The following is a 25,609-nucleotide window of genomic DNA, read 5'->3' on the forward strand; positions in this document are numbered from 1 at the left end:
ATTCTTTGCAGCCACTTTATGCTTGCGTGGGTTGCTCGAGGGAATGTGCCAACACCATTGCCCCAGTGAACACCCTGCCACTGACATCTCTCCTGTGGACTCTGTACACCTGTGCAATAAAGATTTCATTACCAAACAGTAACAAGCAATCCACTTTGTTGTAAGAGTGTAATTTATTCTACGTGGAAGTTTACTGTGAATACACCAGAATGGTCAGCAGCTGCTCTAACCACAGCTGTTATATCCAGTGGTAAGACAGTGTGCGCGTGCAGATGGAGTGGGAAATGAGGATGGGGGTTAGGCCAGTCTTGGATTGGTTGTTTGAGGAAAATCTGTATTTTACTGGCGGGGGGGATGAATGTGATGTTTCCAAAGAGACGTAGCATGGGGGTTTGGCAATTCTGTCAGATCCAATGTGTGGATTGTGGGAGAGTTGCAGAAGTTCGCAGGAGAGCAAGGAGTACACCGTGACATGTGCATTGCTGACTCCAGGCTGAGCTGGGTGGAGAGGTGACCTACATTGGCATCATGTTTCACCCTCACTGCAATGTCTAACCAGTGACTTAAGAGGTTATGATCTACTGGACATCGTGGGATTCACTTGGGTGGAAATGACCTGAGCATTTATTCCTGGTTTACTCCTCATATAACAGCAGATTTGAACAATATCAGAGTTTTCTCTGGTTATAGCTGAGCATATGAATAATTGCTACAGAGATAATATAAAAGTTAAGAAGTGTTGGAAGATCGTTAATTAGAAATTGGAGTGTTCATGGCAGACCAGAAAATGTGTGCTGTATGGCATAGAAACATTACAAGCTCTGCCATCTCACTGTTAACATCTATGGGAGAGGGACCAGAGGATTCTTCTCTCAAACATAAAACTGTCAGGTTTTTGTCTGATTTTTCTCACCAGCTCTAGAACAAACTGCCTAGGGAAGTCTTGAAAGCTTCTTCACTGGAAGTTTTCAAAAGGATGCTGGATAGCCATCTGTCTTGGATGATTTAAACATAACAAGTCCAGCATCTTGGCAGCGGATTTGACTAGATGACCCTTGCAGTCCCTTATAACCCTGTGATTCTGTTTCTATAGAACTGCACCCTCCAATCATTCTGACACCTGACCAGGAGCACCATTCCATTGCAGCAGTTGTCCGCTCCAGGCATCGTGTGTGAATGGGGTTATAGGAAGGAGAGAAGTAACAGAAACATTTTTGTATATTGTTATCAGGGAGTGAAGACTTCACAAAGACTTCTGCTTGCAGTAGAAAGGGCAGGAGGGACTGAATACAGTAGTGAGGAGGGGCCAGGTTGGAGGGGCATAATGTGGTGATTAAGTCAGGGTCATGGCTGGGGAGGGGTGCCAAAGCAGGGTGCACCTGGTGAGTGGGATGGCTGACTGGCTCAGTATTCATATACAGTAAGTGATATGTATTACTGCCTAAATGACTACTAGCTCATACCATATCTTTTTCTGTGTTTTTTTTTTTGTTTTTTTTTTTTTAAACCTAGGAAATTCAGTGGCAAAAATCTGTTAATGCAGAATTAAGGTTGCTTGATGGAACGTCATCCCCTTGCAGAACACCGAGTTGAGCAAAACTCCAACTTCTGAAAATCAGGAAATACACAGTTATGGTTGCCATGCAACCTTAATTTTGCCATCTTTCAGCAGCATCCCTGCATGCCCCATTAACACTGCACTAAGTTCTCTGTTGGGCTGGGTGGCCTGGTGGTTAGCCTCCACCCACTATCAGGTGTAGTAGAGAGAACCTGGACCACTGGGCCTGGTGCAAGACCTGAGGCCTGAACCACAGCCAGAAAAGCCAGGCCATGCTATGAGCAAAAGTCAGGCCCTGTCATTAAGCAAACGCTTGCTTACAAGTTCACTGTCAGGTACATGAACTTGGCAAAGGTACAGCTAGTGTTACTAAAACACAGGCATGCCTAAGAGGTATTGCGCATTCATATAAACACATTTCTGGAGAAGGTGCAGTAACAGACCCACCCTATAAGAATAATGAATAGGGATGTTTTGTTTGACCCAGCAGGCACAAGGTGTAGGGTTGGTAACTAATGATGTCAGGAATGTGATACCTAGCTTGCTTGTATCAATGTATAGAAGGAGAAGTCATAGGAGGGGCACCTCTGTCCAGCTGAGGGAGCAGCAGAGACTCCAGCTGCTAACTGAGCTGGCCCATTGTTCTGGGAATACGCGTGCTAGCGTACCTGTAACCACGGAGCCAGGGCACTAGGACTCATCGACAATAAGCCTGGCCGAGCACTTTCGCCGCTGACCCGAGCCTGTTGTCTTTCTGGGTAGTGCTATCGAGGTCTGTAGAACCAGCTATCAGTGCCAGGCTGAGATGGAGAGAACACAGGCTCACCAACTAACAACAGTGGGCAGGTCAGTGGGCAGGGAGCCCAGGCCTGCCCACTCCACCAGGCGCCAACCCAGGGCCCTCATGGAGGCCGAACGCTGTTGCCCCTAAGGGGGCTCTGCGTTACCCTCCCTGGGTCACTTTGTACTGCCACTTTCCCCTCTCAGCTTCTGGTCCCAGGTAAAGGTAAAAGGAAAAAGAAACCAAACCATCAGCCCTCTGCAGGCTCAGCAGATAGTTCTGGTCCCTCAGGGAGACTGCTCTGGCGCCTTTGGCAGGAGCCTGTAGGGTAGGCCTGCCTTCCTCCCCTTCTGAGCTGGGTTGCTTCATTTTTTTTCAACCTGTATCTAGTTGGCACATGCCCTGCAGGGCTGTCTGGGGCCAGCACTGTCCTCTAACCCCTTCCAGCCCAAGGTGGGGTTTGTATACCCCCATCTTCTCTCGGCCAACCTCACAGTTGCTGAAATGTACAAGCTGTTTTCACCTCCTCTTACAACCCATTCACTCTCAGCCACAGGATTCCATCAAACGCTATTAAAGTACTAAAGATAAAAAAGAAGTTTGCTTGTGCCACCTTCCCTCTGCCCTCTTTGAGCAATGCCTCAATATACACAAACATATACGTGCTCTGGCCCTTGGTAGTATAAGATTCCAGGTTCCAGATCCTGGTGCACATTCACACACTTAGCCGGCTCCCCAGAAAGAACATGACACCTGTACAATAGAAGAACCCCTTCACAGCCTCTTACAACTCCCATACACTTACTCACAGGATGCCATCTCAACCGACACTTCCACTTATTCACCACTGAAGCATTATAATCCTCTCCTATTCCACCTCACTGCTGACAGTATCCTTTGTAATAAAAGGGTCCCCTGCTACTGACATAACCTACCAGCGGTTCTCAACCCCCTGGGGGCCTGCAAGCAGTTTTCAGAGGCTCCACCAAGCAGGGCCAGTGTTAGACTCACTGAGGCCCAGGGCAGAAAGCCAAAACACTGCTGTGCAAGGCTGAAGCCCGTGGCCCTGAGCCCTGCCACTTGGGGCTGAAGCCAAAGCCTGAGCAACTTAGCTTTGTGGGCCCCGCTGTGGTCTGGGGCCCCAGGCAAATGCCCTGCTTGCTACCCCCTAACGCCAGCCCTGGCTTTTATATGCAGAAAACCAGTTGTGGTGGCACAGGTGGTCCATGGAGTTTGTATAGCATGGGGGGGGGGGGGGGGGTTCAGAAAGGAAGAGGTTGAGAACCCCTGACCTACACAATTGGGCACAGAAATAATGCATGCTGCATCCTGAAGGCACATATGCACCTCTTCCCTTTCTTCATATCCATCAAAGGGTGCAAAACATACATCTCCTCATATCACAGTCACAGCTCTGTCACACTCTTCAAAATAACCGACAGATCTCAAGCACCTCTACCAAGCAGAGCGCCCTACCACCTCCGCCATTCAGTACAGCTACAGCTGACACCGACCACACTCCCTTGACTTGGTGGGCATGCAGATAATACGTGCTTAGGCTGCTTTCATTATTGACAAGGCACTTGTAATAGAACCCCTGGGCCCTGCTAATCATAATGTATGCAATTCTCCAATGAAATGACTGACACTGGATCCTGAAGGTACACATGCCCTTTGCTCATGCACATCAGAGGGTGCAAAACATACATCTCCTCATATCATCACAGCTCTGTCATACACCTCAAAGTAATCCACACATGTTCTCATACCAACGTACCCCTTTACCAAGCAGGCTCAACTACCTGTACCATTAAGTGTAGTTACACCCAACACCCTGACTGCACCTGGAGTGTGTGCAAATAATTACCATTGGCTACTGCTCCAGGGGAACAGAAGGAAGGTAGCATGGGCAACATTTTCCTTTTTGTCCTCTAATAAATGTTTAAATCCTATGGTGAGAGTGAATGGGTTGAAACAGGAGGCGAAGAGCTTGTACATTTCAGCAACTGTTGGTTAGCAGAGTAAAGATAGGTGTGTCAACAGGACATATTTGGACATTGCTGAATGGGGGCAGAGTTAAGGTTGCAGGGGCAACCTTAACTGTGCATTTTCTGATTTTCAGACATTTGCAGAACAATTTGCAGAATTGAGCACAGCTCAAAGGGACAGTATACCATCAAACAACCTTAACTCTGCATTAATGTAGTTTTTTGATACTGAATATATAAATTATTCCCAACCCTGTACTCTGTGCCAGCATGCAACAACATAGTTCGACCCCTGGTTACAGCATGAAAAGTAGAGGAGAGAAGACAATCTTTCCTTTGACAAGCCAAAATCAGACAAGAGGCTTGCCTGGATGGTACAAAGTACATCAGTCCCATGAGCAGTTGTGCCAGCTTCAAACAATGGAAAATCATGAATCAGGCCTCAGAAATCATGAGTGGCTTAGCAATCATAACATCTATTTAATGTGTGGGCATTCTTTCCCTGTCTGGTTTTTGAGACGTTAGGGTACAGTCAGGGCACAGTTTTCAAGTTTTTTTCTCCACAACCATGAGAAGTAGAAACTTTTTTTTAAAAAAAAAACAAAAATTATTGGCTGAGATTCTCAGATACTCATTTAATTCCAGGAGTCGGGGCTTACAAAAACCACCAAATTTCACAAGATTAAAAAAAAGGAGCCAGCAACACGACAGGAGTGTCTGAGTAAATTGTGGGCAAGGGAGGTGGAGAAAGTTCTCTGATTTTTGAGCTCTACAGGCAAAACAGGCTGCAGACATGGGACCCTGAAAACCCTCCCTTGATGAAACTCCTGTCGCTTTCAATGGGACGCCTATGGATGCAGGGCTTGTGGTGTCCAATGCTGCCTTAGTTTTTACTGAGAAATCCCTGAAGTCTTGCTAGAGTATTCCTCAAATATTTCATGCTTTATTCTGGGTCTGCCGAAAATTCTGTAGCTTCTGATAAAACTCTCTTTGACTTTAAGGACTAAGTTACTTTCACGTAAAAGGATGACTAAAAATATGTCCATGATGACAGAGGAAATGTTCTTGGAGGTCATTTGCAAGAAACAGTTTTTTTTAAAACCAACATCATCACCTCACAAACAGGTGTGGTGATCAGTAAAGGTTGCAATTGAGAAAAAGAGCTTTCATTATAGCCCAAGTTCTTACACTGGATGATGCTAAAACATAAATCATGAAAAAAAGAAAGCCAAACAATATGATTCCTTAAAATCTTAAGCAAAATTATTAATGTGTGCATACAATTTTGCAGATGTACAATAAACAGCTAAATATTACTGTTAGCACTTAAGGTTCAGACGCTCAGCTAGTGCAAGTTGCCCTAGTTCCATTGTCTGTAGTGGAGTTACAGTTTACACTATCTGAGGATCTAGCCATTATATATGGCAGAACATTTATACCATGGCTGTACTTCCAAGGATCTCAAAGCCATTTACAAGCATACTTGTACGATCTAAAAAGCATAGTCATCTAAATTTGAAAGATGAGAACAAAGAAACAATTAGACTAAGGAAGGTCACAGCCAAGAACATAGCTGGGAAAAGAGCCCAGATCTCCCAACTCTTCTTCCTGTATTTTAACAGCAGGTTACTCCTTCCTGTAGTTTCAAAGCACCCTACAAGCATTTATTTCCAATGGCAAACAGTGGTCCTGTTCCTGAGATGGAAAGTGCCCTCATCTCCAATTTACTTCCTGGTGTGAGATAAGGGAGGGGCCTCTTCCCTTGAAGGACCCACTAGGACAGACAGTATGTCTTTCCAATGCCCCACAGAAGCAGGAAGCTACTATCTACATGTTACAGGCTGTGGGGGAAGGAGGAAGGAGGACTGAGCCAATTCTCTTACGGGAATTGGGTTAGCCCCAGCTGTGACTCATGAGTTGTCTTGCAGGTGGTGAGAAAAGACCAACAAGCAGCTCAGCTGGGGCAAAATCTACTGGCTGGCCAATGTGCTCCTGCAGGAGACCTCAGGTCAGGTGTGTCTCCAGTGCGGTCCCACAGGGAATGGTTCTTGGTCCTGCACTATACCATTTTTATCAATGACCTGGTAGAAAACATGAAATCACAGACAGTTTGTACATGACACAAAACTTTGGGGAATGGTAAATAATGAAAAGGGCAGGCCGTTGATAGAGTGCAACCTGGGTTGCTTAGTAAGCTGGGTGCAAGCAAACAATATGTGTGTTAATACAGCTAAAGACATTTCTGCATATATGACATTTTCTGTATTTCTGTCTCCTAGTTCTTCTTTCTATGACCATTTATTTGTGGATTTAAATTGAGGGAGCACCCAAAAGGTGCTAGATTCATTCAAAATACAGATGAAGGCACAAGCCCCTGCCCTATAACATGTACATTCTAAAACTAGTTAAATTCCCTGTTAGGAAGATTTTGCCTGAAAAAACAGATCTCCATTACTTAAGAGTTCCTGTATTATAAGTTCTATAACTAACTAACTTGACAGGTCTCTAAGTGTAATTGTAAATAGGGAATAGTCATCGAGCAGGTGTGGTTCTACGGGCATTCCGGAGGGATCAGTTCTTAGCCCTATGCTACTTAACATTATAATGACCTGAAGAAAACATAAAATCATCCCTGATGAAGTTTGCAGATGACACAAGGATAGGGGGGAGTGGTAAATAATGAAGAGGACAAGTAACTGATACTGAGCGATCTGGATTGCTTGGTAAGGTAGGCAGAATAATAATTACGTATTTCGATGTGGCCAGATGTAAAATCATATAGCTAAAACCAAAAAATGTAGGCTATGCTTACAGGATGGGGGACTCTTTCCTGGGAAGCAGTGACTGTAAAGACTTGGTGGTTATTAGGGAAGTTGTGGATAATCAGCTGAACATGAGCTCCCAGTACAATGCTGCTGCTAAAAGGGCTATTGTGATCTTTGTGTCTATATAAACAGGGGAATGGTGAGGAGGAGTAGGGAGGTTCTATTACCTCTGTATTTAGCACTGGTGTGACCACTGCTGGAATACTGTCTCTAGTTTTGGTGCCCACATTTCAAGAAGGAAGTTCAAAAACTGGAGAGGTTAAGAGAAGAGCCAGGAGAATGATTACATATTTATATGCTTTAGAAAAAATAGTATGTGATCCTATAAAGACTACCATAATACATACCTACAAGGGGGACTAGTCAAGTTTGAACAGGCAATCAGTTCTGGCATTTTTTAAGCTTCTGAGTGCTTGAGTTTGTAACCTTAATAATCTTTTAATGTAATGTAGTTTCCGGTATGTAATTTCCTGGGTTTTTAAAGGCAAATTAAATTAACAAAAGGGACTTTCATGTGGTATCATATTGACACCCATTTGGGTCATCAGCAGGACTGGAATCTCTAGATCCACCACCTACGGCTCTGAAAATTGAGATAATGAAGTAACAGATGATAGCAGTAGTAGGTTGTCATCCTCTGTGTGTCTCACAGCTATTTGTTGACAGCAGAGGAATGGTGGGACTAAGGAATCTCTGGTTCCATGCCAGGCTCTGGAGGGGAGTGTGCTGTAGTGGGCACAGGCTCTTCTGCCCATTTGCCCCCAAGCTTGATCCTTTCTGCCCCTCCCTACAAACTGGCCCATCCTAATCCTGTCTCTTCCCCACCCCTGGCTTCTCATCCCACTCCCATTCACCTCACCTAGACATTTCTAGGCTGCACTCCTCAGATTTCTCATCCCAGTCTCAGTTCCCTTGCCCATCCGACCTAGTCCTTCACTCCAGACTCCGCATCCCAGTCTCCCCTCACTCCCAGTCTCCTTGCATAACATTCCCAGTTACCTCACCAGCCTCAGTTCTATTCCTCCTTTCTCGTCTGCTCTGCCTCTCTCTTTCTAATTTGCCTAATGTTGTCTCCCCTCCTCCATATTTCCTGTCCCAGTGGCTCCCTGTCCCAGTCCTCCTCTCTTAGATCATTGTTCAATAACTCCATGTACTCCCCAACTCCCTGCTCCACTCTCAACCTCCCCTGGCTCTCAGTCTCCTTGCCCAACTTGTCACTCACCCTCTACCTCAACTCCCAGTGCCAGTTTCCCTCTCCCCCTCAACTCCTTGCCTCAGTCTAATCTTCCTGTTCCCTTACAGGTCTAGCTCTTGTCCCCTCTGCGTTTGAATCTGCAGCTTCCTCCCCCTTGCTGCTTGTGTGCCAGCAGGAGGGGCAGAGATATATTGAGAGGGCTGAAAACAGGGTCTTATAATGGGAAGTGTCTGGCAACCTCATAATAGACAATGATATCAGCTCCACCTCAGCATAGGGGCCAGGGCTTGATGACTTCTCAAGGTCCCATCCAGCCCTACATTTCTGTAATTCTATGCTAATCACCTACATTTTCACATGTGACTTGTGAGTTTGGGCATCTCAGTTTTTAGGTGCTCAGCGTGAGACCTCTCAAAGGGACCTGAGTATCAGATATCATTGAGCACCTCCCTCTGAAAGTCAGGCTCTTTGAAAGTGATTCAAGCGGTTGCACCCATAATCGCCAGCCCTTTTTGAAAGTGTAAGCCTTTGTATTTGTAAAGATCACCTGTCATTCATCTAAACCATCACGACAGTTGAGGGAGGGAGCCTTTCAGCTTTCATATCTACGTGTGAAATTATTTTGTTAATTCTCCTCATTTGGTTACAGTTTTCTTACACTAGCCTATGACCAACAGATCCAAACTATCTGAGAGCAGGTCTCGGGTCACTAAATCTTTATACACTTACCATCTTTGAAGGTGCCCTGGTACAACTGCACAGCCCTCATTGAGTCACATTATAATCTATTAAATCAGTCACGGAAGTTAGAGAAATAAAGGGGATTTCCCCTAGGTGAATGCTACACTGCACTTGACTCTTCTAAACAATGCCCTTTGAAATCACATGACTTTGAACTTTGTTATTGAACACTTGATAAAAATAATGAGGAGGATTTGTGGCACCCTAAAGACTAACAAATTTATCTGAGCATAAGCTTTCATGGTCTAAAGCCCACTTCATCAGATGCATGCAGTGGAAAATACAGTAGGAAGGTATATATAGAGAACATGAAAAAATGGGGGTTGCCATACCAACTCTAATGAGACTAATCAATTAAGGTGGGCTAGCGTTAGAGCTGGTATGGCAACCCCCATTTTTTCATGTTCTCTGTATATATATATATCTTCCTACTGTATTTTCCACTGCATGCATCTGATGAAGTGGGCTTTAGCCCACGAAAGCTTATGCTCAAATAAATTTGTTAGTCTCTAAGATGCCACAAGGACTCTTCGTTCTTTTTGCTGATACAGACTTACACGGCTACCACTCTGAAACCTGATAAAAATAATGTTAGCCTTATCGACAGGAATGTGAACCAAACACTTAGTTTGTCAATTTATCTGTTTATTGAGTTAATGAAATGGGGCAGTGGGTCCAACATTCACCCTTTACTCATTTTAATTTCAATAACTTGATTTGGAAATGCATTGTCAAAGACATATTTTGAGATGTAGCCCACACAGTACACAAGCCATATTTTGACACTGACATATGGCAGAATGGTCTCCAGAATACTCATGCATTTCTCAAAGCTTTCCATGAAGATTCAGCATCAGTTTGTTTAAAAACAGACTCTTTGCTGTGAAAGCCACATTCGCTGTTGGATCATGGTCTGAGATAGTATGAGTCCTTGAGGAAAGCAGTTTATTAAAATACAGTTTGAAATAATAAAATTATAGAAACATAGAAGTTGGAAAAGGTAAACACTCATTACCCACTTGTAATGTACCTTGTTATCCCTAACCTGATTCTTGCTTGCATATTTATACCTGCCTCTGGAAATTTCCACTACATGCATCTGACGAAATGGGTATTCACCCACGAAAGCTTATGCTTATGCTTATGCTTATGCTTAAGCTTATGCTCCAGTATGTCTGTTAGTCTATAAGGTGCCACGGGACTCTTTGCAACTTGTTACCCAGTTAGTTAGTCCACCCAGTCTGAGGGCATACTGCCTGGGTTTGTGATCTTTATAGGTCTTCAGGCTTAGATAGAGACATATAGGTAAAACTTTATGTATCTATAGATATATAAATAAAACACACTGGCCAAGATTTTCAAAAGTGACCAGTGGTTTTAGGTGCCCAGTTGAACACACCTTAAGGCGACCTACTTTTTAGACGATAGGTATTCAGCACTTTCAGACCCCTTCAAGGGGTCTACGCTGTGGCTTCTTTTTTGAAAATCTTGGTCATAACTTATATGTAATGGAGACATAGGTGTCTGAAGGAGACATAGGTGTCTGAAGTGCTTTGAGACACTTCTGGATGAAGGAGGCTATATAACTATAGTAAAGAACATAATTATCAGACACATAGATAAACACAAATTTGTTGGGGAAGAGTCAACACAGTTTTGGTAAAGGGAACTCATGCCTCATCAATCTATTAGAATTCTTTGAGGGGGTCAACAAGCAGATGGATAAGGGTAATGTAATCAATGTAATATACTAGAATTTTCAATAAGCCTTTGACAAGGTCCCTCATCAAAGGCTCTTAAGGAAACTAAGTAATCATGAGATAACAGGGAAGGTTCCCTCATATAGCAGAAACTGGCTAAAAGATAAGAAACAAAGGATAGAAATAAATGGTCAGTTTTCACAGTGGAGAGGTAAATCGCAGGGTTCCCCAATGATCTGTACTTGGACCTGTGCTGTTCAACGTATTCATGAATGATCTGGAAAAGGGAGTGAACAAGGAAGTGGCAAAGTTTTCAGATAATACAGAATTACTCAAGAGAGTTAGGTTCAAAGCTGACCGAGAAGCGTTACAGAGGGATTGCACAAAACTTGGTGACTGGGCAACAAAATGGAAGATAAAATTCAACATTGATAAGTGCCAAGTAACGTGCATTGGAAAAAAATAACCCTAACTACAGATATAAAATTAGCTGTTACCACCCAAGAAAGCAATCTTGACGTCACTGTGGATAGTTCTCTGAAAACTTCAGCTCAACCTGCAGCAGCAGCAGTCAAAAAGGCTAACTTGAGGTTCTCAACGTTTTTCTTTTGGAAGCCCCCCCCCCAACATGCCATAACAACTCCACAGCCCAGCATGGGAAGGGGGCTCTGGGTTTCAGCTGAATCGGGTTGGGTTTCTGCCCCACGGAACTGGGAGGAATCAAGGCTTTTGCCCCACAGGGCGGGGGACTTGGGGCTTCTGTCCCATGAGACAGCTTCGGCTCGGGCTTGGGACTTCCACCCTGCAGAGAGCTTCTGCTGGGGTTTGGGGTGCCAGGGCTTGGGACTTCTGCCCCAAGGGGTTCTGGGGCTTGGGACTCCCTGCTTCAGCTGCCGGGGGCTGGGGCTCAGGGCTCTAAGCGGCCTTGCTTTGTGGACCCCCTGAAACAATTTATGGACCCCCAGTAGGCCTCAGACCCCCAGTTGAGAACTGCTGTGTTAACAAAATGTTATGAACTATTAGGAAAGGGACAGATAATAAAACAGAGAATATCAAAATGCCACTATATAAATCCATGGTGCACCCACACCTTGAATATTGTGTCCAGTTCTGGTTGTCCCATCTCAAAAGGGATATAGTGGAACGGGAAGAAGTTCAGAGAAGGGCAACAAAGATGATCAAGGATCTGGAATGGCTTCCATAGAAGGAGAGACTAAAAAGGTGAGGGCTATTTGGCTTAGAAAAGAGACAACTAAGGGGAGATATGATAGAAGTCTATAAAATCATGAATAATGTGGGGAAAGAAAACATTACTTACCCTTTCCCACCATTAAAAAAACCAGGGGTCACCTGATAAAATTAATTGGCAGCAGGTTTAATACAACAAGAGGAAGTACTTTTTCACACAAAGGATTAAAAAAGGAACTGGATAAGTTCATGGAGGATAGGTCCATTAGTGATGGCAATTTGCCAAGATGGTCAGGGATGCAACCCCTAAAGCTCTGACTGCCAAAAGCCAGGTTGGGGAAGACTGAGGTGGATCACTCCAGCTGTCCTGTTCTGTACACTCCCTATGAATCTCTGGTATTGGCCTCTGGCAGAGACAGGGTACTGGGCTAAATGGACCATTGATCTGACCCAGTCTGGAATTCCTTATGTTTTTGTAGAATGTAAGTTGCCAGAAATACCCTGAAGGTCTTTTGGCTCATAAGATAGATAACTTTTGATCTGAGATCAAGTTTGTTCATCCATTTGCAGCAGGTTATTTACAGGAGTCTTCATGTTAATGGATCGCATTGAGCAAGAAATGCTGTCACTGAATTCCTGGATAGCATTTGTAGCATTTCAGATTGTTACCACATTCGTTAGAGCAGAATTACAACCATTAAAGGTTTTATAGTCTGGGTATTGCCAACAGGGCACATTTTTCTTCCCTGTGGAGTAATATGAACATCTGTGAACACACTTGAGTGCTAACTGGAAGGATTGTCTTGTGGTTAAGGCACTGGACTGCAAGGCAAGAGGCCTGAATATAAGTCCTGACTGCCACAGACAACAGGCAAGTCACTTAATCTCTCAGTCCCCTATCAGTAACGTGGGGCTAATTATCCTTCCTTTCCACCACCCTTTCTGTTTAGATTGCAAGGGGGTAATGATCGTGTCTTACTATGTGTTTATATGACACTTTGGCCAATGGGGGAACCTGATCTCAGCAAAGACACAGGTAGTCTGTCTCTGGAAAGAAGGTTGTGACTGCTCCTTCCTGATATAGATCAAGCCTGATTGCTGGAGCATTATGCACTTCTGCAGAATGCATTGACAAGTACAGTTCGAATTATTGTTTTTAATTTGGAAAAACCTAAGTACAGTTTGGATCCATGGTGCCTTAAAGATCAGCAGGCTCTCCGCCTAAGCACCATCCCAGTGGAGATCAGCCAGGCTGGTCCTGCTAGATCTGAATATCAGGGAACAAGAGTTCTCACCAGGGGACCCCAACTTGGAATTCAGTTCCCCTGCCAGTACAACAAGATTTTACTGATCTTCAGGGCCGTGTGCATGGATCATCTTTTGAGTTAAGTTTCTGTCCAAAGGAGGGGATTAATGCAGTGTAATGGTTGCGTGAATACACAGGGTTTATTTTTGTCATGGTTGTGTTAATTTTTAATTTGTGTTTGCCTTGTATTTATGTTCCTCCTCAGAGATAGGCTAACATTCAATAAAGTGAAAAAGTAAGTGCCATAAACTAACATTTGTCACAGTCCAGGGCAACTCCCCCGTATTTCCCTCTACGGTATAGCCAGGATTCCCCTGGTTGTCATCTGTGCTGTGTGGAGACCTGCATCTCTCTTCCTTCTGACCAGGGTATTCCCAGGTTGAACAGTTCCCTCTCTTCACTATGTTATTCCCAGCAAAAGCCAGTCTGCCTAAACAAGCCTGCTTCGCTTCTCCCCTCAGAGATGGAACACCGTGTAATTGCCAACAGCTGTAAGTTATGGCACACCTCTTCCTAGGCTTGCCTGTTATATTTTAAGGTAACAGCACTATGGAGAAAAATGCATTAAAAACATTACAAGAACCTACCCACTTGCTACTAAGCTTACCAGAGATCTCTCCCAGTTTCAACAGGGGCTGTGGCAGGTGATTAGTCCTTCATACCTCACAAAGGGGTTTCATTATAGCCTCAGCGCAGAACTCACACACTCCTGAAAGGTTTTGTCCCTCCTTTATATATTGGAGGCCTTTGCACTGAAGTTTACAGGAGCAGGTAATCAGTAGATAATGGGGTTCTCTCCCCCCCCCCCCCCGTGTAGTTTCCAAAGGATGGATTCAAAGTGAGTCATTTGCATTCCCCTCACCCCCAAGTATTTCCTAGGAAATCCACTTCACACCTATTGTCCAAAAAGGTTGTTGAAGTTCCCAATATCTCCCAGAGATTGTGTTAATCCTACTTTCCTGCTATTGTCTGAAGTTCCAGACAATACCACAATAGTACACAAACATTTGCAATTTCAATACAGTGGACCCTAAAGCTACTAAACATAATTCCATAAGGTTTGCCCAGGATATTGCAAGATACTGTCCATATCTGTTACAATAGTGACTTCCCTGTAGCCCAGCAATCCCTGCCTGCCTGTAGGAAGAGTGTCTACAAAGAAGAAATGAAATGACAAAGAATTCAAACCCCAAATATGGGATGTTGCCTGAGCGTGCTAAATGCTGTAGGTCTCCTCCACACCTTCCTCAGTATTCCCCTAGAGAACCCTAATGACCTCTGACTCCCAAGCTGGAATTCAAGCCGAGAAAAGCAAACATTCTGAGAGACAGCACGCAAGAATGTGACTCAGCAGGGTGGGGTGGTTTTCTATTTCCTGATTGCTGGGGCTAACCCGAATTGATCACGATAGTATTTTTCTTCTCACATCGCGGGTACCTGGTTTTCTCCCCAGCTGACCTCTCTCAATATATAATGACTTCTAATAGAGTCCATTGTGGGAATAAATGGAAACTCAGATTTCTATTTGTGTACAGCAATCCTTCCAATATCCCTGCAATGAGAGATTCAGGCATTGTTTCTATAATCTGACATTTACTCCCTCTACAGAGTTTTTTCCTTGTATGAATACATAACTAAAAGATCAACATATCTCTCATCCTTCTGGTTTTGTGAGCATTTGTCTCCATTTAGAGAGACTGGGCAAAAATGCACGTTAAACAAATCTAAAAATCAAAAAAGAGTCCAACAAAAAGTGGAAACTAGATCAAATTACAAAGGATGAATACAAGTATGTAGGGACAAAATTAGAAAGACCAAGGTACAAGACAAGATCAAACCAGCTAGAGACAAAGGGTAACATGAAAATATTCTACAAATACATTAGAAGCAAGAGGAAGACCAAGGATAGGGTAGGCCCATTACTCAATGAGGGGGGAAAAATAAGTACAGAAAATGTGGAAATGGCAGAGGTGCTTAATGACTTCTTTGTTTCAGTTTTCACCAAGAAAGTTAGTGGTGATTGGAGGTCTACCGTATTGAATGCCAGTGAAAATGAGGTAGGATCAGAAGAGGTTAAAATAGGGAAAGAACAAGTTAAAAATTACTTGGACAAATTAGATGTCTTCAAGTCACCAGGGCCTGGTGAAATGCATCCTAGAATACTCAAGGAGCTGACTGAGGAGATACCTGAGCCATTAGCAATTATCTTTGAGAAGTAGTGAAAGCACTGGAATAAATTGCCTACGGAGGTTGTGGAATCTCCATCACTGAAGATTTTTAAGAGCAGGTTAGACAAACACCTGCCAGGAATGGTCTATATAATTAGTCCTGCCATGAGTTCAGGGGACTGGACTAGATGACCTCTTGAAGTCCCTTCCAGTTCTATGGTTCTGTGAAAGCTAAAAAAGGGAAATGTCTGAATGCACCCAACTGAAAACAGAATAAAAGGGCTTCCCTCCCCACCCCCAGCCCCCACCTTCCCTTATTCCAATACTGCTGTACAGGTTTATTCTAGAGAGCATTTCCCATCTGGCCGTTAGAATATTTTTTCCTTCTGAAAGAAGTTGCAATTAGGAAGATGTTAGGCCATGTCTACACTACAAAGTTAAGTGGGTACACAGCCACCAGAGTTATTATATCGCACATGCACACTACGCTTCTTGTGTCAGTAGTGTGCGTTCTCACCAGGAGTGCTTGTATTGATGCAAAGTGCAGTGCACCGTGGGTAGTATAGCACTCTGCAACTCACCGCCATCCAGCACAGGGTGTTTGGGGCAGTTTTTGAAATGCCTGATAGGGCCAAAATGAGTCATGGCAGGGTCAACTTCCCTTAACGCAGTGTTCTCTATCCCATAATTTCATATGCATCCCATAATATTTTGTGCCATCTTTTCAAAATCCCTGCAGGTGGAGGGTGCCTGGTGCAGTTCCCCACAGCTGCCCCCATGGCTCTTACCATCGCCGGGTTGCGGAACCCCAGCCAGAGCCAGGTCCAGGTAAGAGCTGCATTGCAGGCAGCTGTGGGGAGCCTCAGACCCTCCTGTCCTGGGTGGGAGGCCCGTGAGGTGGGGACATAGGCCAGAGGCTGCTCTCAACCCCCTGACTCCAGGCAGGTGGAAGGTCCATGGCACGGCTCCCCACAGCTGTCCATGTGGCTCTTACCATGGCGAGGCTGCGGCCCCCAGCTGGAGCCGGGTCCAGGTAAGAGCCACACACAGGCAGTTGTGGGGAGCCGCAAACCCTCCTGCCCTGGGTCTGCAGCTCCTGGCCCACTCCGACTTCTGGCTTGGCTGAGGGTGGGGCCTCAGGCAGAAGAGGAGAGGCAGGGCGGAGGCCCCTGGCCCCCCCACTTTTGGGCAGGCTCTGCCACCCTTGCACAGCGGTACAACAGTCAGTGTATTCATGATGGAAATAGGAACTTAGGATACCAAACTCACTTCTCTGGATCCCCAAAAGGAATAAGCACTACTTCTTCTTGGGATTGATAGAGCACGGTGCCAGTCACAGCACTAGCCATGGTGAGTATGGCCCTAAGGGCAGCAGGGGAGGTTAGGGAAGTGAGAGGGGAATAGGTCACAGGCATGTGTATTGTACAGGGCAATGGAACTCACATTTTTCCACAGTTGGTGGTGATTGTAGCTCATATCTCACTCCAGAGGTTAACAGGTGTTATGAAAGAACTGGATTTGACATAACCCACATCCATCTTGGGCACTTCACCCACATAAACGGGAAGGGAGGACACCACAGAGTCAGGAAAAATGTGGCCATGGCTTAGGCAGACAGAAGAAAAACATCTGCACAATTGCAGTGTTACTAACTAAGACAGATAATGTGAAAGGACAGAGTCATGTGAAGGGGATGAAGTGTGAATAGCTGACCTTGGTCTGGGTGCCTGTGTCCGTAAGTTTTTTGTTGAAGTTGCTTTGCTGCTAAGTAGAATAATGTATTATTATTCACTGTTGCTAGGGAGATTGCTAACCTATTAGAGGCCATTATGAGTTATTGGCTTTGGAGAAAACCTATAATAAGTTTAGTTAGAGAGTGTCCTTTGGAGGAGCTTGGGAGAGAAGTTTGGGGGGTTTCTACAAGTAGGAGACTGACGTCAAACTCTCCAGTGGCAAGGAGAAATGCTGGCCACCAGAACCCTGCTGCTGAATCAGTCAACACCATCCCAGACTTTGGGTAACTATATTCTGGGCTGTTCTAGACAGGGCTTTGGAGCCGAGCCCGGAGCTGGAGCGCAGAGCAGCTCCGGAGCAGTGGAGCTGCAGGTTTTTGCCTGAAGCTGGAGCGGAGCCGGAGCACAGCTCCAAAACCCTGGTTCTAGACTATTACTAGGTTTTGATATGTGCTTTAGACTCAATAAAAAAGGATTCTGGGGTGAAAGCACTCTTGTGTGTACCAATCATTTATCAGACAGAGGAGCTGTGTCCACATTGATTTATGTCCTGACACTGCCCGGAAAACACAGATTAGTTACCAGAGCTTTTCATCCAGAAAAGCCCAAGTAACACAGGCAGAGAGAGCACAGCTGCTGCTGCCATCCTGATACCATCCAGACCCGTATGCTGCTAGCCTGGGTACTGCAATCGTGCCTGCTGAAATAATTGCTGAGTGGTGTGGGAAAGTGTCCTACCTCAGAGAAAGAAATAAGGCAGCCTGCCCCAGAAACTTTTGGCAGAGGATTGCAGAGTACCTCCATGAAAGTTTCATCGAGATCTCTACGGAGGATTCACAGGACATCCCGGTGCACACAAACAAACTGCTCCGTGAGGCCCGCTTCCGTGGAACTCTAGAAGGGAATGAAAAGCAGATGACAACTCTGCCTCTCTTGGTTGTTTCACTACCTCTTCTAGCAGAAGTAAAAAAAGAGTAAATTAAACGATGCATCCTGCTACTTTGGGGGTTCCATCCCTGTAATTTCTAAGCAAACTGCATACTTACCAGAAGTTGCTTCCCCTGTGTCAGGCTTGCCCATGTTCAACTGTCAGGAGTGGCTGGACTGCAGTGGAGTCTATGAAGGGCCAAAATTCCAATAATATGTATGTAAGATCTTGAGCAGTGTCTGTTAACAATCTGTCACATAGGCCCAAACTCCGTGGCCTGGTCTGAGGCATGAGGCCTAGTTAACAATGGACAATACATGGCTAAAGAAAAGCTGGGATAAGCAGGAAACAACCTTGTGTGTTCAACTGTACATAAAATAAGATGAGACAGCACAACTCCCGGGGAGAGCAGTAATTGGGAGGCTTATGAATTATAGGCACATAACTCACTGAGGGGGGGCCTTACAGTCTGCTCCCTGGTTCAGGAGGAGATAACTGTACTTACTCCCGACCAAGGTTCAGGGAGAGGCCTAACATGACAGCATGAGTTATGGCATCCGTCCCTCACAGATGCCAATCCTAGTTCACAGGAACGTATTGGTGAACTATACACGATTGTCATGTTATACCAATAAAATAAAAACCAGCAGGATCTTATTAAAGAGGAAAAGGCAAAATACCACATTTATTGTGAATACAGAAAGAATCCTAGTAAGCAGTTAGTTATAGCTATAACATTCCATTCAATCTCATATTTATTCACACATTCATTCATATATATACACACACACACACAGAGGTTCTGCAAGGTTGTTATCATAGTTACCAGCCTTAGAGTTGCTCATGCCAAGCTGCTGGCCAGGTGGCCTGGACATGAGGAGGGAGCAGGGCCTTGTCAGATGCTCATCTGATGCTCCTGGAAGTTGGTTTGCAGAATCAGACCCCAAAGTTCTCACTTTCTAGAGTCCATTTTTATAGGAATTTCTTCCTGTGCCAGTCTATGGGAATTGCTTCATCATGCTGTTGCTGAATCAATCAGCAGATGTCACATTCCTGACGGCTCCGTGCTGCCAGATGTTATCTTGTTCTTTGGTTCTTCCATTCTTGAGGCTGTTGGGTGGATTCCAGTCTGCCCTCTGGGGGTCCTCTGGTTATTTCCACTTGACGCCTTCTTCAGCCGATGGACACTGGATTCTTAGGCTGGCACCTCCCTGATCATTCAGTTATTATCCACACCAAGCATCCATCCACATACATCCTCTATCTCTATTTTAATCACAATTGTTAATACAACAAAAGGGCGGGGAGTCTCTGGGTGCTGTTTCTGTTGTTACAGAGTATTGCTTTGAGTCTCTCTCTGTGTGAATTGCTTTGAGAACAGATTCTGTCTTAGAATGTACTAACACAATTAGCAGCTTGCAAGTTTCACACACAGAGGGAGAGAAACAGTACCAAAAACCAAGAGACCTCTTAATTAGTAATACCCTGGAATTTAAACTATGGGGAAATCAAACTCATTTGTGATTTTAATACAGAACTTCTTTAATATGATCCAACAGTCATTGCTGTGTACTCTTTACTGTTCTTTTTTGCTTTAAGATCCTCCAGGAATGTACCTGTGGGCCAACCTGTCTGGAAAGAGCCACCATCATTTCTATGGATCTGAAATCAGGATTTAACTTACACATTGCAAGTGGAGAATTTTGAGGGATAACACCTGTGTATTAGCAAACATGTTAACCTGAGCCATGGGAGGAGCCATTATGTAATCTTTTATACTACTGGTTTATTGTGCTAATTTTGTCTTGCTGCTAGAACCTATCCAGGGGCCGGGAACTCCCACTCCATCGCTTCTCTCCGCCCATTGGCACCCTATATAATCTATGGTAATCAATTGTTGAGCAGTGTCTCACTGAGCCTAATAAGCAAAGTGACACTCCGCCAGCGTTGCATGTAATAAACCCTCGTGCTTGACTCTACACGGTGTCGAACTTCTGTTCCTTCAGTCTAAAACATGTCCTGGGTCACTGCACAGCTGGATCCCCCAGTCACTTGTCCCCCATACTCCCTCTTCCTCATCCACCTCCTTATCCTTGCTGTTCATGGCAGCAATCTGTGATTCAGGCTCCTCGGAAATATCCATGGTGCTTTTGGGAGGGGGCGTCTCTCCTCTGAGGATGGCTTGCAGCTGTTTGTAAGAGTGGCAGGGCTACAGATCAACACTGGATTGGTTGTTGGCCCCCCCTGGCCTTCTGGTACGCCTGCTGCAGCTCCTTGACTTTCACACAGCACTGCTGCTGGTCCGTGTTGTAGACTTTCTTCTGCATCTCCCACGCAATCTGATCATAGACATCATGTTTCTATGGCTGGGTCGGATCTGTGCCTGCAAAGCCTCTTCTCTCCACAGACTCAGGAGATCCACCCCGTCCTGTGTACTCCAGGCAGGAGCATGTCTGCAGCGTGTAGTCAGCATCATCAGCTGGGCAGTTGCAATCAACAGTGGAGAACTGCTAGGTGTTCTCACCAAGCCAGGAAACCAGGAAACGGACTTTCAAAAATTTGCAGGGCTTTAAAGGGTAGGGGCAGTTTCCTGTCCACCTGACCCCTGGGCAACAGGAGTTCATAATGGTGACCAGAGATGCACTGTGGGACAGCTCCTGGAGGCCAGTAACCATGTCTACATGATCACTGTGTCAACCTAACTACATAGACCATGACTCTGTGCTGCTCAGGGAGGTGATGTTATGATACTTATGCCCGCGGGAGCAAAATTTAAGTGTAGACACATCCACAGCTAGGTGGATGTAAGCTGCCTTGCGTCAACCTAACTATGTAGTGTAGACCAGGCCTCAGCTGGGTGAGCCTCCAGCATGGGATGCAGGGAAACTTTGATCATTTTGATTCTTGGCCTGAGACATCAGGTTGTTTAAACAGCCCTGCTCTACATCCTCCCAATTAGTGACTTAGTTAAATAGTGAAGGAATGGCAAAAGCAAGGCCTTGAAACTGCTGTTGAATACATGCATGTGATCTAGTCTATATAGGTTCTTCTACCATGTCCATCACTAGAGTATCTGAACACCTATCTCAGGCAGGATTGTTCGTGAAGCCGTACGGTACATATGCATTAAAGTGTATAGGTCTTTACATAGAATGGCAGGGAATAAAGGGTGGAGGGGATTTCATAAACATGATGCAGGACTGGGTTATAGAAACTTTCACCTCTAGGTTGTCCCAAGTACATGGAGGCTCAGACAGAATAGTAATGACTGTCGGGTGCCCTTTGTGATGTGAGTTAGTGCTCTCAGCCCAGTTCTCAGTAGACAGGGTTTACACTACAAAAATCAGCACCTCAGAGTCAGCAGAGAGCCAAGCATGGAATGGGAAAGAATTTGAATTCTCTTCTCCCTTCACCAAGTCATGGTGGCATAGAGATGGGTGAACCATTAACAGAAGACCGTTTAGCAGAAGGATGTTACCCTTCTTTCTGTTCCTAGATTTTCCGGGCATGTATTCATAGCCAGCAGTTTGCCTGTATAGCTGCCTTGGCTTCTCTAGTGAGTCTAGCAAGAATTAGGCTTCCACCACTACAGAGAGTGATAATTCATTAAGGTTTGTTAAGTATCAGAGGGGGAGCCGTGTTAGTCTGGATCTGTAAAAGCGGCAAAGAGTCCTGTGGCACTTTATAGACTAACAGACATATTGGAGCATAAGCTTTCGTGGGTAAATACCCACTTCGTCGGATGCATGTTTGTTAGGATCTTTTCTCCAGCCTTCAAAATGGTATTAAAATAACTGTTCACGATTCTACCAGAAGGTGGTAGTGTTCAATTTGCAAAGCATACACAATTCCAGCTGGATGGCAATTATAACAGGCTGTAATATCTCAAACAGAATAGACCAGGCTTTGAACTCACATAGTCTGAAAAGCAACAAGGAAATGTTCCTATCACCCACAACCATCTTGCCTGTCTTGAGTACAGTGAGACTCTTTTTACCATGCCCAAAGGGCCACATTTTCAGAGGGGCTCAGCACAGTCTCTGAACTTTCAGGTGCTATTTTGCATGGGCATGTCCATTGCACAAAATAGGACTTGCCACTCTTTCCTTGCGCAGAACTGCACCTGTGCACACCCAGTGAGTCGCTAGCTTTCTGGGATGCCATAGGCCTGGGGGTCATGAAGGTTCAGGTTGGGTTGTGTGTGAAATGAACTGATGGAATCAGGCTTATAGACAAGAATCCAAATCTCGATAAACACCATTGCCATGGGCTCTGTTGGGCCTGCTGGTCAGAACCCTCAGTAAAGAGCCTGTGGATTGAATGGGCCATGGAGTCTGAGCTCCCTTTTGCCTCAAGTGGTGATCCCTCCACGACAGCAATGAAGCACATTTGCATGGGCGTTGTTGTGGAAGCTCATACTGCCATGGCTTGTGCGTAGCCACCCTGTGGCTAGCTGGGGGAATTAAGTGTCCACCAGCTGCCAAGCCAGCACTCTTCATCACAACTAAATTCACTTAAAAGAAATGAAAGCAACAACAGAAGAGAAAAAAACGGTGGAACCTTCCTTGACAGCATAGCACCGGTGAGACCTACTGCGGAAATTCATAGAAATGGGCTCTCTGGGGAAACGCCTTCTGGCCATATCCCAGTTACCCCAAGGGATTCTACAGGGTATTCCATATTATAGAATCACTGGGAGAAAGAAAAGACCTTTTAGAGATCTAGTCCATTTCCCTGCCGGTGCAGGGTTATTCCCTGCAGTACATTTTCCAGGGATGGGTCCAAGATGCAAAATTTTGTTTCAGATCAGATATTGGACACCCCAGATTTGGGGGCGGGGGTTGAACTGGGGTTTATGGTTCATCTCAAATATATGGGCCAGTTGCAAAATGTAGTCCTGGATTCCAGTTCACATTGTGAAACCCACCCACCAGCCAAACTTAAGGGTGTTCAAGTCTGGGGCCTCTCTCTGGAATGTACTGCTGTCTTGGCAATACAAATGCTAGGGAATCACATATGGCAGAGAGAGATCATCCTGCCCGCATACCCTAGTGAAACAGCAGGTCCAGTTTTACACCCAAATGATAATGATAGAGGGTATGTAAGAAAATGAGCCAGGAGCAATTGGGCACATCACAATGCATGAGAAAGCAAGAGCCTAAAGCTCTGCCATGAAAATTTAAACATGCCAAGTCGGCTCCATGCGCAGGCTTGCTGGATGTGGAACAGAGGATTACGGGCCCAGTGCCTAAAGCTGGAACTTGGCATCTGCACAGCATCCTCTTGCCTTCAGCCTGGCAGGTGCTGAGTCAGGGAAAGCTCTGATCCTAGCAGTTTGAAGAGTTCTCCCCTGAGCCCTTGAAAGCTTTTCCTGCATCAGAGCTCAATGCCCCTGTCCCCAGGAGACTCCGTTTTGCTTGGGGGCATTCGTCTGGCCAGTGCCATGGGTAGCACTCTCACTGTGATGGACAGTGCCTACCTGAGACAGCTCCATTGCTGATAAGCGTGGGATGAGGACTGGGTGCTCGTGTGCAGCAATGGCCCTGATGTTAGCAAAAGATCACATCCTTCCCCTGTCAAGGCAGGGCTCCGTACACATCACGAGGAGAGCCTTTCTTAGTACCACACAGGCATGGTGCTAAACCCTGTATACAGTTATTCCTGCACTGGTAGCGATGATCTTGGCGCCTGGCTAGCTCAGTTGGTAGAGCATGGGACTCTTAATCCCAGGGTCGTGGGTTCGTGCCCCATGTTGGGAGTGAGCTTTTCTTTGTGGGGAGGGATAGCTCAGTGGTTTGAGCATTGGCCTGCTAAACCCAGGGTTGTGAGTTCAATCCTTGAGGGGGCCATTTAGGGATCTGGGGCAAAAACTGGGGATTGGTCCTGCTTTGAGCAGGGGTGGGACTAGATGACCTCCTGAGGTCCCTTCCAACCCTGATATTCTATGATTCTATGATCTTTGAGAACCCCTGGACAATGGGTGAGGTCCCAGAGGTCTGGAGAAGGGCAAACATAGTACCTGTCTTTGAAAAAGGAACAAAGAGGACCCAGGGAATGATAGACCTGTCAGCCTAACTTTGATACCTTGAAAGATAGGGGAACAAATTGCTAAACAGTCCCTTTGTAAGCACCCACTGGCATGGGAACTCGGGGTGCAGCAGGTGCTGCAGCTCCTCCCCCGCCCCAGGTTTCACTGTGAAAAGTTATTGCTCGTGCTGTAAGAAGGAAGCTAGCTTTATTTCATGGTTCTTGAGAATCCCAGCGCTGTGCTACACCTGTGTGGCGTGAGCAAGAATTGCACTTTTCCATATTGCTTTTGAACACGCGTGGTTTACAGTTTCATTAGCTAGCTTTCAGCACCCCCATTAAAAAACCGTTCCAGCACCACTGTAAGCTCTTACAGGATCATAGGGTTCGAAGGCGCAACCAGCATGGATTTGTCCTGCCAAACCAACCTAATTTCCTTCTTTGACAGGGTTCATGTCCTAGTGGTGAGGGATAATCAGTGGTTTAATCAGGCTTTCCACACAGTCCCATGGGACATTCTCATAAGAAAATGAGGGAAATGTGGTCTAGATGGAGTTACTATAAGGTGGATGCACAACTGGTTGCAAGGCTGTACTCAGAGTCATTATCAATGGTTCACTGTCAGACAAGGATGGTATATCTACTGGCATCCTGAAGAGGTCAGTCCTGGGCCCTCTACAAGTCAATATTTTCACTAATGACTTGGCTAATGGAGTGGAGAATATACTTCTAAAGGTTGCAAATGACACCTAGCGGAGGGGGAGGGGGCTTGCAAGTACTTGGGAAGACAGGATTAGAGTTCAGAATGGCCTTGACACATTGGAGAATTGGTCTGTGTGATTGGGTTTACAAACCCCACACTGGACGACAAGGGGTTAAAGAGCAACCCTGCGCCCAGGTGGCCCTGCCCACCACACCTGCAGGGCCTGCCCTTGCTGGAGGCAGGGCTTTAAACGGGGAGCAGGCAGTAGAAGGGAGCAGGCTGCTGCCCTAATAGGAAAGCCTGCCCAGGAGCGCCTTGCCTGAGGCCTCACGACTCAGAGCAGAAAAGAACCCACCAGAGAGAGGCCAGAGGCCAAGCGGGCGGCTCAGAGACCTACAAGAAGTGACTTACTTTGGTGCAAGTAAAAGGGATGGGGGTAGGAAGTGGTCCAGGGAGGGTGGACAACTTAGCACCCCAAGGGACCAAGTGTAGCCCCCCACTGTTGAATCCTGGACTGGGGCTTGGTGGAGAGGGGAGCCTGGGCTCCTTTACACCCTCCCAGGGCCCTTCACCTAATGAAAAAGACCTGCTGGAATGGGCCTTGACTACTCAGAGACCCTGCCCCTGTGCAGGAGGGGAGGACTGGAAAGGCTTGGGGCAGGAGCACTGAAGGGCAGGACCAAACTGCTAACAGGAAGGCAACCTGCCAACCCCTACCTGACCACTGGGAAGCACTGTGGGTGGTGGTGGTGCATCTTCTACAGTCTG

The 25,609-nt window shown here is 45.7% G+C and overlaps 1 non-coding gene across 1 annotated transcript; it reads left to right on the forward strand.

Moving 5' to 3' along the window:
- Window positions 1-23,797: 23,797 nt before the first annotated feature.
- Window positions 23,798-23,870, forward strand: TRNAK-CUU. Its single transcript has one exon. It is a non-coding gene; the product is annotated as a tRNA-Lys (tRNA).
- The last annotated feature ends 1,739 nt before the right edge of the window (window positions 23,871-25,609 follow it).

This window comes from Chelonia mydas, chromosome 9 (assembly GCF_015237465.2).
Source record: "Chelonia mydas isolate rCheMyd1 chromosome 9, rCheMyd1.pri.v2, whole genome shotgun sequence".
NCBI lineage: Eukaryota > Metazoa > Chordata > Testudines > Cheloniidae > Chelonia > Chelonia mydas.